The sequence below is a fragment of the Arachis hypogaea genome, chromosome 14, assembly GCF_003086295.3.
Source record: "Arachis hypogaea cultivar Tifrunner chromosome 14, arahy.Tifrunner.gnm2.J5K5, whole genome shotgun sequence".
In the NCBI taxonomy this organism is placed as follows: Eukaryota; Viridiplantae; Streptophyta; class Magnoliopsida; order Fabales; family Fabaceae; genus Arachis; species Arachis hypogaea.
The window spans coordinates 96,965,846-96,980,033 of NC_092049.1; the positions used below are offsets into that span (position 1 = coordinate 96,965,846).

At 38.1% G+C, this 14,188-nt stretch overlaps 1 non-coding gene across 1 annotated transcript; it reads right to left on the bottom strand.

Annotated features, from left to right (window-relative positions):
* Positions 1-8,867: 8,867 nt before the first annotated feature.
* Positions 8,868-8,971, bottom strand: LOC112745101 (small nucleolar RNA R71). Its single transcript, XR_003173046.1, has one exon. It is a non-coding gene; the product is annotated as a small nucleolar RNA R71 (small nucleolar RNA).
* Between the last annotated feature and the right edge of the window lie 5,217 nt (positions 8,972-14,188).

A 14,188-nucleotide genomic window follows, 5' to 3' on the forward strand; every position in this document is an offset into this window, starting at 1 on the left:
CTCACAATCTCTTTGATATACAGCCTCACCAATTCCTCTATGGAATAGTTCATACGAACGGACAAGAAATGAGTAGATTTTATCAATCGATCCACAATCACCCACACCGCATCATATCCTACTCTAGTCCTTGTCAAGCCTGACACAAAGTCCATGGCAATACCTTCCCACTTCTACTGCAGAATCTCAAGGGGTTTCAATGTTCTAGATGGCTTTTTGTGCTTTATCTTCACTTTTTGGCATGTGAGGCATTTGGATACGTACATTTCTACGTCATTCTTCATTCTTGGCCACCAGAATATCTCCTTCAAGTCATGGTACATCTTGGTAGATCCAGGGTGAAATGAAAACCTGCTCTTGTGAGCTTTTGTCAACACTTTGTGTCGCAAACCTCCTACATTTGGTACACAGATCCTCCCCTTGTATCTCTAGATTCCCTCTTTGTCTTAGGTGACTTCTTCCTATTTTCCTTGTCCAATCGCCTGCAGCATCTTCTACAGCTCATAGTCATCTTGCTGAGCCCTTTGAATGTTAGCCTTGAAGCTACTAGAGAAATGCAACTGGTTTAGACATACACTCCTAGCCACCTCTCTAACACCCAACTTAAGATCTGCAAACTTGCTCAATAGTTCTTCTTCTTTGATCATCATCCAAGCAACACTTAGAGACTTTCTGCTTAAGGCGTCTGCCATTATATTTGCCTTTATCAAATGATAGTTTATCTGAAAATCATAGTCGTTCAACAATTTCATCCATCTTCTTTGACACATATTGAGCTCTTTCTTATTAAAGAGATACTTCAGGCTTTTGTGATCGGAAAAGACTTAGAATTTCACTCCGTAAAGATAATGCCACCATACTTTCAGTGCAAACACAACTGCTGCAAGCTCCAGGTCGTGAGTTGGATAATTAACTTCATGCGGCCTTAACTGTCGCGAAGCATAGGCTACAAAAAGTTCTAGTGTTGCATCAAAACATACCCTAAACCATTCAATGAAGCATCACAATAAACTTTAAATGGTTTATGGGGTTCGGGCAATACGAGCACTAGTGCTGTAGTTAGCTTTTTCTTTAGCGCCAGGCACCTCGTGCTTCGTGCAAGTTCTCTGTGAAACTGGCGCCAAATGCCACGACTCGGCGTTTAGCGCCAGGTGTCTCGTAAGGTGTGCCCAGAACCATGCACTAGTGCCACTACCTGTCGTTTAGCGCCAGGCATCCATAAACCAAAGGAAAGCTGTTTGCCCCAGTGGCACTAAATGCCAAGACCGGCGTTTAGCGACAGTAGTGCATTTTGGTGCTCCACGGAAGGCTTTGATTTAGGTTTTAATTAATTTTCAAATTAAGAAAACAAAATCTTTTGGGGTTTATTGTATTTTATTTTCAAATCAATTAGGATTAGATATAAAAGGAGAAAAGATTTAGTCCTTTGGGCTCTCTTCCCTTCTTCTTTCTCATTCCGTATTTTTCAGACTTTTTACAACCCTAGATTTTTCTCTGATCCATGAGCAACTAAACCTCCTATGTTAAGTTTAGGAGCTCTGTTATTTTAATAGATTAATATTATTGTCATTCTTTCCTTAATCAATGCATTGGTTTATTTTCAAAGATTGGTTTTGTTCTTCATCCTAGGAATTAGAGTATATTGGAAGATAAATTGAATTCTGGTTGAACCTTGAAAAAGTTAAATCACTTGAATAAAAGCTTGAAATCAATTCCTCATAATTCTTTAATTACCTGGACTTAACGTCATATGTGATATATAATCATCTTATCTTTGGGTATTTAGGGTTTGTGTGGCTCATAAACTAGGATTGGACATAAACCTCTAATTTAAATTAAGTGACCAAGAAATTGGTGGTTGATTTGGTTGGAAGAGACTGAATTGCCAAGGAATTAGGATTTAATCAATTAGGGTTTGCCATGAATTGAACCTTTGCATGATTAAAGTGAGTGATAAGAACCGTTAATCCGAAAATTTAACATCTCCAAAACCTTAACTGTTTTCTCATATTAAATTCACAACCCATTCACTGTTTGCTTACTTGAATTCTTTGAATTACTATTTGATGCAATTTAGAACTCAAAACACTCTTAATTGCTTGTCTGACTAGCTCGATCACTCAACTATTGTTGCTCGATCCATTAATCCTCGTGGGATCGACACTCACTCACCTGAGTTATTACTTGGACGACCCGATGCACCTGCTAGTTAGTTTGTGGTATTCGAAAATCTATAACCAAATTTTTGGTGCCGTTACCAAGGATTAACTGTGATTGACAACTACCCATTGTTTTATTACCTAGATCAGACGCTTTCTTGCTTTAATTTGCTTATTTTTCCTTTTAATTTTCGAATTCCTTGCTTAAATTTTTCCTTGTTTTATTTTTTTATTTTTTATTTTTCCTTCTTGAATTTCGAAAATTTTTTTTAGTTTTCCTTTTTATTTTCGAGAAATTTCCCTTCTTTATATTTAGTTTATTTTATTTATTTTACTTAGTTTACCTCACTGGAAATTTTCTTCACTCTAACGTAGAGATTTTTACTTTTTCTTGTTTTCTGTTTGTTTATGAGTTAGAACAGGGACAAGAAACCCCTTCTTGAGTTTGATTCTGAGATTGAAAAGACCGTTAGAAGATGCCAACAACAGGCTATTTAGAGCTATTGAGAGTCTCGGAGATAATTCTAAGGAGGAAGCTAAAGAAAGCATCATGGAGCCAAATAACAACAATAATATTTCTATTTCTAACGCTTCCAATGCTCCTGAATAACCTAGAAGAACTCTTGGTTCTTACATTGCTCCAAATCCTACTTTCTATAGCAGTAGCATTTTTGTGCCCCTATGAATGCCAACAATTTTGAGTTGAAGCCTCAGCTAATGATGAGCGGATATTTTATACACATTTTAGTATTATTTTCTTAGTGTTTTTGGCTTTGGTTTGTTAAGTTTTATCAAGTTTTAGTGCAGAAATTACTTTTTGGATGCTACTTTGACTTTTTGTGTTTTTCTTATTTTTTTAGGTGATTTTTGAGTGATTCTGGCAAGTTTTGGAAAAGTCTGATTCAGAGGCTGAGAAAGGACTGCAGATGCTGTCAGATTCTGACCTTCATGAATTCAAACAAGCATTTCTAGCGCTACAGAGGTCAAAATGACGTGCTCTCAAATGCAATGGAAAGCTAACTTCCAGGACTTTCCAGCAATATATAATAGTCTATACTTGTCTTTGGAAATGAAGGCCCAAAATGGGCGTTGAACGCCTGAATCACCCTCTTTTTGGCTTTCAACTCCCCAAAGGGAGAAAGCTTGGCGTTTGGACGCCCAAAAAGGAGCAAGGCTGGCGTCTAACACCCCAAGAGGAGTCCCAACACATGGATTCACTCCAAGCTCAGCCCAAACACTCACCAAGTGGGTCCAAGAAGTGGATTTTCGCACTAGGAGTCCAGTCTATCTTATTTCTGTAATCTCTAGTTATTAGATTAGTATATATAGACAAGAGTTCACCTTTGTTAGGAACTCTTGCCTCTCTACACGTTTCATATTTTATTTTCTATAAGCTATGAGTAACTAAACCTCCTAGGTTAAGGTTAGGAGCTCTGCTGATTCTCATGGATTAATAATATTACTGTTTCTATTTCAATCTATGTTTGACACCATTCTAAGATGTATCTTCGTTCATCAAACTAATGAAACCGGGTGGAACGAGAGTATGACCCATTTTCTACATGGGTTCTTGCGAGTCCCTAGCGGGACAGCATTGAATCACAAGCTTGATTATACATCTCTTAGATGGCTAATCCACGACTTTGTTGGGGACATGGGAACATCTGTTCAGCCGAGGTACGGGGCGATTAGGGACTTTGTGGTATAGACTAGAATCATAAAGCTTCATTCTCCGATCAGAAGATCTGACCTTATCTGTGGTGTTTTGAGTAGGATCACCAGGGATTGAATTGCTAGACCAAGAAATTGGTGGTTGATTTGGTTGGAAGAGACTGAATTGCCAAGGAATTAGGATTTAATCAATTAGGGTTTGCCATGAATTGAACCTTTGCATGATTAAAGTGAGTGATAAGAACCGTTAATCCGAAAATTTAACATCTCCAAAACCTTAACTGTTTTCTCATATTAAATTCACAACCCATTCACTGTTTGCTTACTTGAATTCTTTGAATTACTATTTGATGCAATTTAGAACTCATAACTATTTTTAATTTATGAATACCATGGGAGTCTAGTGGATATTTGCAAATAATTTATGATTGTTTGGAATGACTGAATGATAAGTTTGAATTGCATTTGTGACTGAATGTGATGAATATGTATTTGATTTCTTGATTGTTTAGGAATGCTGAGAATTCTGATTGTTGAGTTGGAAAGTCGGTCTGATTTGTTGGTATTGAACTGAGATTTGAAAATGATTTCTGATTTTGGAAATGTTTGAAAAGAGGTTGAGAATGGTACGGTTGGGACCCGAAAAAGATGGCAAAGTCCGAGTTTTAGGGGAGACGTTGTCGAAATTTTATTATGAAACTTAAGACTTTGTTTGAAATATTTAGAAAAAGGTTGGACTTGAAAAATTGTATTATTTGGCTCTTGATTTATTAAGAAAAGATTTACATTTGGGTTTGATTTATTAAGAAAGACTTTATGTTTTGAGTTTGACTGTCGTCCTCCCTAAAGTCTCGAGACCCTACCGCGAGATTTACTTAATAAATAATTCTTTTAAAGAGTTTTCAATCTGAAATGGTTTTGAAGTTGGGTTGGGAAAATCATGGTTAAGAAAGAATTGGTTTTTATATGAAAGAAGAACTTGTTGTAAGTAAAGTGGTTTCAGAGGTTTGGAAAGCTTATAAAGAGAGGTGTTGGTTTTAAATAAAACTGACTTGAATTCGGTTTATTAAGTACACTACTAGAAAATTTGTTATTACAGATGGATATTTCCGACGGATTTTATCCCATGGAAATATAGACGGAATTTCAGAGGGATTTTTTGTCAGAAAACAAAAAAAAAATGAATTAGCATAAATTATAGATGGAAAAGAAAATTCGTCTGTAATTAAATAAATAAAAACGCTGCATTTTATTAAATTATTACAGATAGAAAATCCGTCTGTAATTTAAAATTTTCCGTCGAAAATATTGAGTTTACCCTAATTTTATCCCCAACTTATCGAGCTCCATTCACACTCCACACAAATTAAATGAGCTTGTTCCTCTCTCTGTCACTGAGTTGCTTCTTCTCTCTGTCGCCCCAGCTTCTTCCGCCGCTGCCGCCGCCACTCGCGTTGCAGGATCTCTCTTTGTCATCCCTTGCGTCGCACGGGCTCCCTCCGCTACCGCTCTCGTCGCATCTGTAGCGATTCGTGAAACTCATCTCAACTCGGTGGAAACTCGGTGGTTATTGTTGAATGGCGAAGCTTGAAGCGAAACTCGGAATGATAGTTGACTCTGTTGGTAACTTCTTCTCTGGCAAAGACCAACTTTTCTGGTGTGACCCTGACATCGTCGCTATAAGCCTTTTCTTTTTCTCGATTCTATTTTCTTTGTTCCTAATTTTCTAATGAGTACTCTTATGACGAAATTGTTGTCGTGTTGGATCATGTTGAAATTCGATGCTACTGTTGATGGAGATGAAACCATTGAGCTCAAAGATGAGGAGTCAAATTGAAGGTTGTTATGATCGATGTTGTTATTGTTGTAGAAGGAATCTTGGTTTTGGTGATTATTATTCTCAGGAGAGGAATTTACAACATTATTTTGTTGATGAATTTCCATGGATGATGATGATGACGAATGATGACACCATGTTGTTCGCATTGAAGCGGCTTCAAACTGATGAATTGGATGGTGCCGGTGATGGGACATGCCACCTGATGCCAAGGCATCTTAGGCTAGTTTCACTAGCATTTTTTCTGTTAGTTTTAGTTGTTTTATGCATTTTCTTGAGCTTAAAGTAACCAAGAATGGTTAAATGAATAACAAAGCAATGAACCATCCAAACAGTATGATTTTGATGCAATTTCCATGAGTTTTTAGTTATATTACTTGAATGCTATGAATGGAAGATTTCTCATGAAATTTTGCAAGACTTTGATGCAGTTGTTTGGATGATTTCAGGGAAGAAGAGGCTAGGCAAGGAAGCAACAAAATCAATAAAGGAAGCTTGAATATCACATGTGGAGTTTAAGTTCCAATTTAAGCTTAAACTGGAACTCAAACTACCAAGCCATATAATGCTGGGAACTATCAGTGGCGTTTAAGCTCCAGTTTAAGCTTAAACTGGAGCTTAAACGCCAAAATCATGAAAGCTGAGGAAAAGCTGAAAGTGGCGTTTAACCTCCAGTTTAACCTTAAACTGGAAGTTAAACGCCAGAAATGAGAAATGCACCAGGGAGCCATTTCCACGTTTAAGCTCCAGTTTAAGCTTAAACTGGAGCTTAAACGTGTTCGACCATTCTCCTCCAGGGTTGCTTTCTTCATTTCCACGTTTAAGCTTCAGTTTAACCTTAAACTAAAGCTTAAACGTGTTCGACAATCCACACTCCAGACTTGCCTTCTTCCATTTCCACGTTTAAGCTTCAGTTTAACCTTAAACTGAAGCTTAACGTGTTCGACAACTCCACACTCCAGACTTGCCTTCTTCCATTTCCACGTTTAAGCTTCAGTTTAACCTTAAACTGAAGCTTAAACGTGCTTGAATTATACCACCTCCAGGAGTGTCCAACGTTTAAGTTGCAGTTTAAGCTTAAACTGCAACTTAAACGCCACTAATTGAAAAGGTTTCTGGGCCAAAGATATTGCAGTTTAAGTTAGCATTTGAGCACAAACATTAACTTAAACGTACTCTGGTATGAAACCCAATTGAATATCATGGTTTATGGGATTGGGCCTGAAGAATTGATGAGTCTGGAATTTCAAAATTGTTGAGTCATGTGTCATTACTTGATTATCACTAAGTTGGCTCAATGAATGTTACAGAATTGGATCAGCAGCCTCATCAGGATTATGGATCATAAACCCAAAGCAAAAGGAAATCAGGGAAAGGCCTCAAAGCCCAAGAAACACAACAGAAGCTCAATTTAGAAAGTGTATAAATAGGATAGAATTTAAGTTGGTTGGCACTCGGGGGGAATTGGGGGATCACTTTTTCTAGTTTTCATACTTTTTGTAATTGAATTCAGAGCTATGACTCACTAAACCCCCTTTCATTGGGTTAGGGAGCTCTATTGTAATTCAATGAATCAATAATAGTTTTTATCTTCTTCTTCAACCTTTTCTCTTGAATTTTGTTAGAAAGCTTCTCGATCTAATTCTATTGGTTAGTTGTCTTGGGAAAGAAACTATCCATAATTGGAATCCTTCGGAACCTTGGGAAAGGAATGGAGGATTCATGCTAGAGAAGCTTTCTCACAGTGAATTGGATTGGGGTTTGGATGGATATTGTGACATGTAATCCTACCAAATTGTGGTTCATGAAACTGTGTGGTATAATCAGTGATCGAGCATCATCTCTTCTTATGAACATTTAAACCAAGGGATTGGGAATTTGTTTGTTTTTAGAGAGAATTTGTGAGCCAAGGGATTGGGATCCAATCATATAAGATTGCCAAGCAAAATTCAATGAATGCATTGGTTGAGGAAGGGATAAAAAAAATGTTTGATTCGGAGATCTCAATATCTCCTGAAACCCAATGAATTCCCCATTTCTGATCTATCACTTCTCTTTACATTTTGCAATTAAATTCATGCAATCACCCCGATCCCTTTTTAATTTCAGCAATTTAGCTTCTCGCTCTTTAATTCATGCAATTTTACATTCCGCAATTCTCATCTAAATCTTAATTCCGCTCAACTAGAACACACTTCTAATCCGAATTGCTCACTCAACCAATCCTTGTGGGATTCGACCTCACTCTATTGTGAGTTTTTACTTGACGATAACCGGTGCACTTGCCGGAAGGAATTTTTGCCGATCGTGCAATTTCTTAAAATCGTAGCATTAAGTTTATGGCGTCGTTGCCGGGGATTGGTTTTCGATTGACAATTCTCAAATTGGAAGTTAACTAGATTGAGCATTTTTCTTGCTTTGTTAATTCAGTTCAAGTTACTTGTTGAATTTTAATTTCTGCACTCTGTTACATGCTTTCTTTCTTTATGCCTTTAAATTCAAGCAACTAACTCACTGACTCACTAACTATTTGAATTAATTCCTCAACTGCTCTAACCATACTCTTCCATTAACTAAGAGTATTTCACTTGTTTGTTGCCTGTGCTGTGTTCTTGTATGACAGGTAGGAGAGGAGAGACATCAACTCCTCATTATACCGAACCAGAGAGGACCCTTCATAAACTTAGAAGGGAAGCAAGAGGGAAGAGAGTACTGGGAGAAGAAGAATCTGAAGGAGAATCTGAGGACAATTTTGAGGAAGCTCTAGATCTCAACATGGATAGAGAAGTTCACAACCATGAGAGAGCTGATGGAAACAATGCCATTCCCGAGAGGAGGGTTCTTGGTTCATACATAAACCCAACCTCTGGGAATTGTAGTAGCAGCATTCAGAAACCACCCATTCAGGCCAACAATTTTGAACTCAAACCACAGCTAATATCACTTGTGGAGGATCATTGTTCATTTGGTGGGAATGCTAATGAAGATCCAAACCAACATCTCACAAAATTCCTGAGAATTTGCGACACTGTGAAGTCCAATGGAGTCCAGGAAGATACCTATAAACTGCTCTTGTTCCCATTTTCACTTAGGGACAAGGCAGCTAAATGGCTGGAATCATTCCCAAGGGGGAGCCTAACAACCTGGGATGAGGTGGAAAGCAAGTTTCTGGCACGTTTCTACCCCCACAAAAGGTCAATAGGCTTCGATCTGAGGTTCAGACTTTTAGACAACAAGATGGTGAAACTCTCTACGAGGCATGGGAGAGGTTCAAGGATTTGACAAGGAAATGCCCACCAGACATGTTCCATGACTGGGTGCAATTTCATATTTTCTATGATGGACTTTCTTATGAATCAAGGAAGGCTGTAGACCATTCATCAGGAGGTTCATTGAACAGGAAAAAGACTGTGGAAGAAGCCATTGAAGTGATTGAGACAGTGGCTGAGAATGAGTACTACTATGCTTCAGAGAGACACAACACTAAGGGAGTCATGGAGCTGAACCATGTTGATACAATTTTAGCCCAAAACAAGGTGTTTGCCAAGCAACTAGCAGAGCTCACCAGGAAATTAGAAACAAAGCAAGTGGCTGCAATACACACACAAGATCAAGAGGAAGTAAGCACTGAAGGAGGTGATTGGGAAGAGGCCAATTATGTAGGAAATCAACAAAGGCAACCATATGATCCACATTCCAACACTTACAACCCAGGCTGGAAAAACCACCCAAACTTTGGGTGGGGAAACCAGCAAAACCAACATAACAAGTCCACATACCAAAACTCCAACCAAAGATCATACCAAGCCACACAAAACACTTACTCCCAACCATCATATCATGGCCAAAATAATCAACCTACCCAACCTAATCCGAACCAACAATTTCAAGATCAATTAAACAGGATAGAAGGAATGCTGGCAAACATGGGTCAGGACATAAGTGAGTTGAAAAGCTTTAGGGATGATGTGAGATCTACCTTAAGGAACCATGGTGAAAAACTCAAGAGGATGGAGTCTCAAGTAGGAGAGCTATCTCAACAGGCCCCCAAGTCAACTGCAGTGTTCCCTAGTGACACAGAAAAGAATCCTAAAGGGGAACAAAAGGGAGTGAGATGGGAAGAATGCAAGGCCATCACCATATTGAAGGAAGTCTCAGAAGAAGAAGGAATCAGACCCTCAGAACAGGAGCCAGAAATCTTGAAGGAAGGTGTGGAAGAAGCTAAGCAGGAAAGTGAAACTGAGCAAGCCAAGGAATTGCAAAAAGGCATGCTGGAAACATACCAACCGAAAGCACCATTTCCTCAGAGGTTAGGAGGAGGTGAAAAAGGGAAAACCTATTCAAGGTTTTTAGAGACATTTAAGTCTCTCCATATCAATATTCCCTTTCTTGAGATTCTCCAGCAGATGCCTACACATATCAAGTATTTAAAGGAATTGCTGAGCAAGAAAAGAGTTTTGAAGGGAGGACAAACTGTAATAATGAACAAAGAATGCAGTGCCCTCATCAAGAAGGACATAGTCTCTAAGAAAACAGACCCAGGAAGTTTTCATATCCCCTGCATCATAGGGGAAACAAAAATTTACAGAGGATTCTGTGATCTAGGAGCTAGCATAAATGTGATGCCTCTGACTCTTATGAAGAGGCTACAACTGAATGAGGTGAGATCCACTGATGTAATCATACAACTGGCTGACAAAACTCAGAAGCAAGCTGAAGGGGTAGTTGAAAATGTGCTGGTGAAGGTGGGAAATTATTTCTTCCCCACAGACTTTGTCATTTTGGACATGGAGGAAAGCTACCTACACCCTATCATTCTGGGAAGGCCATTTCTAGCCACTGCTAGAGTGCTCATAGATGTAGAACAAGGAGAGCTAATCTTGAGAATACATGATGAACAGCTCATTTTCAATGTTTTCAAACCTGCATCTGAGCCTGAACTAGAACCTGAAAAGCCTAAGGATGATAGTAGCCATCTGTGTTTGGAGGAAAGCAATCCAGCAGCTGAAACTTTGAAACAGTCCTTGGAAGGCAAACAAGAATTGCAAGAGTTAAAGCCACAAGAATCAATAGAAACAGATCAGAAGGATCCTCCTGGCATAAGGGTCAATGAAGAAATCCTCAAGAGAAAGGGAAGAATTGTAAAGAAAGTGCCAAGAGGGTGGAGAAACAAGAAAATCCCCACTGAAGGTTTCTCTCCGGGAGATAAAGTGATATCAAGTCATTATCTGCCAATCCCACCTGGCCTCAAAACCATTCCTTCCCAGCTCCCTCAAGTGTTCACAATCAGGAAAGTTCTTTCTATGGAACATTTGGAAATCATGAAGGAATCAAATGGGGACGTTTTCATAGTGAGAGGAGAGGACATCAAGCACTACAATCCACCCTAACAAGGGGCAACCGTCAAGCTAGTGACGTTAAAGAAGCGCTTCATGGGAGGCAACCCATGTTTTAGTATCCTTACTCTTTATTGTTTTGCTTTGCATCTAATAAAGCATGGTTTCTTATGCATGAACTTGAATCCTCAGGACAACTGTTGAAAGAGTGCACTAAACATTGCATGTAAAATACAATTGGTCTCTAAGTTTGGTGTGCCTGAAAGGCACCCCAAATTTTATTCAAATTGTATTCAATCTTTCATTCAAAGTGCACAACCAAACATTAAGTTTGGTGTTCCTCCTTGAACACAGTTAATGAAAAGCAAGAAGTTCCTCTGGATTTAGAAATTCATGACAAGTATACCATTTGCATGTTTTAATACTTTGATTTCAATTACTTTAGGTAGTAAAATTGTTTAGGATCAAAGAGCCAAAGTGACTATGATTTATTAGAATTATGCACATTCATTAAGGACAACCAACATGGATTTCATGTCATCAGGAGACATTACCAAACACTAAGTTTGGTGTCCAGTAATAAGTGTGCATAAATACAAGAGTCACGGCTATAAGCTCAGGAAGTCAATCATTGATTTACAATTCAAAAGAAGGAGAAATGAAAAAGGCAGTGATCCTTGAAGAAAGAGTGGAAGAAACAATGAAAAAAGCTGGATTCTGGACAAAGCTCATAAGAAAAGACAAAGGAAGTACAAGTGGTCAAAGAGAGACAAGAAGCAAGAAGAAACAGGACCCCAAGAGTCAAGAAGAACCAAGCAACAAATGAGAGGTGGTCTTGTTCCTTAATAATCAAATAATAGTTTGTGAAGTGTCTTTATGAGCTTTCTTTCATTTTAAGTCATTTAAGTTTTATGTGGAATTTCTAGTATGTTTGTCTGTTTAATGCTTTGAATAAAGTGAATGCCTAGATGTTTGGATATAACTTCACCTTCTTAAACAAATGCTTGCCATGCTTGTTCTGTTTCCAAAAATAAAAGAAAAGTTTGAACAAAAGTAGCTTGGCTCAATTAGTGACAAATCAAGTAGAATTAAGTGGTGGTATGCATGCTTGATTGTTTAGTCAGATCACTGGAAATTGAGTGTAGAATTATCATTTTTGTGTAGAAGTTTGAATACTGTCTATGGATCTTGATGAATAAATGTCTTTGGCCATGAAAAAGAAAGAAAAAGAAGAAGAAAAAAGCCACTGAAAAAGGGCAACCAAAATTTTGAGAAAATAAGCTAGGCACCAATGGTTTGAACTTCTGAGACAAATGCCTGTGGTGTTTATGTATTAAGGATATGCTTGGATGAATAGGTTCTGAGGAGTGTTTCAACACTTGGTAACTTGGGTTAACTAACCCGGGATTATCAACCAAAAGTCCATTATCAAGAGCAACCTAAATACAAAACATTTAGTCACACAAAGAGGTGCTGGGCACCAATGTCTCAAGAAGAAATGTGAACTAAAATGCCTGTAGTGGATATGTGTAGTGCACTGATAAGAAAAAGAAAATGCCAAAGGCTTGTGCAACACATGACACTAAGCAAACAAGGAGCAAAGGAGCTCTAAGAAAAAGAAAAGAAAAACAAAGAAGAGAAAAGTGCCAAGGACATAAGAATAACAAGAGGCCATAGCAGTGTTTGATGGATGCAATGAAAAAGTGATAATTTTACCTGATAAGAATGAAAAAGTGATGCTGCAACTTTCTGCATATAACCCTTTTTGATGAACTTCAAATGCTTGCTAATATAGCCAATGTAATTGCTTTCTGTTTCATACTTTCCTCTCAAATAACTCAGGACTTGCTTAGGGACAAGCAAGCATTAAGTTTGGTGTTGTGATGCCAAGGCATCTTAGGCTAGTTTCACTAGCATTTTTTCTGTTAGTTTTAGTTGTTTTATGCATTTTCTTGAGCTTAAAGTAACCAAGAATGGTTAAATGAATAACAAAGCAATGAACCATCCAAACAGTATGATTTTGATGCAATTTCCATGAGTTTTTAGTTATATTACTTGAATGCTATGAATGGAAGATTTCTCATGAAATTTTGCAAGACTTTGATGCAGTTGTTTGGATGATTTCAGGGAAGAAGAGGCTAGGCAAGGAAGCAACAAAATCAATAAAGGAAGCTTGAATATCACATGTGGAGTTTAAGTTCCAGTTTAAGCTTAAACTGGAACTCAAACTACCAAGCCATATAATGCTGGGAACTATCAGTGGCGTTTAAGCTCCAGTTTAAGCTTAAACTGGAGCTTAAACGCCAAAATCATGAAAGCTGAGGAAAAGCTGAAAGTGGCGTTTAACCTCCAGTTTAACCTTAAACTGGAAGTTAAACGCCAGAAATGAGAAATGCACCAGGGAGCCATTTCCACGTTTAAGCTCCAGTTTAAGCTTAAACTGGAGCTTAAACGTGTTCGACCATTCTCCTCCAGGGTTGCTTTCTTCATTTCCACGTTTAAGCTTCAGTTTAACCTTAAACTGAAGCTTAAACGTGTTCGACAATCCACACTCCAGACTTGCCTTCTTCCATTTCCACGTTTAAGCTTCAGTTTAACCTTAAACTGAAGCTTAAACGTGTTCGACAACTCCACACTCCAGACTTGCCTTCTTCCATTTCCACGTTTAAGCTTCAGTTTAACCTTAAACTGAAGCTTAAACGTGCTTGAATTATACCACCTCCAGGAGTGTCCAACGTTTAAGTTGCAGTTTAAGCTTAAACTGCAACTTAAACGCCACTAATTGAAAAGGTTTCTGGGCCAAAGATATTGCAGTTTAAGTTAGCATTTGAGCACAAACATTAACTTAAACGTACTCTGGTATGAAACCCAATTAAATATCATGGTTTATGGGATTGGGCCTGAAGAATTGATGAGTCTGGAATTTCAAAATTGTTGAGTCATGTGTCATTACTTGATTATCACTAAGTTGGCTCAATGAATGTTACAGAATTGGATCAGCAGCCTCATCAGGATTATGGATCATAAACCCAAAGCAAAAGGAAATCAGGGAAAGGCCTCAAAGCCCAAGAAACACAACAGAAGCTCAATTTAGAAAGTGTATAAATAGGATAGAATTTAAGTTGGTTGGCACTCGGGGGGGAATTGGGGGATCACTTTTTCTAGTTTTCATACTTTTTGTAATT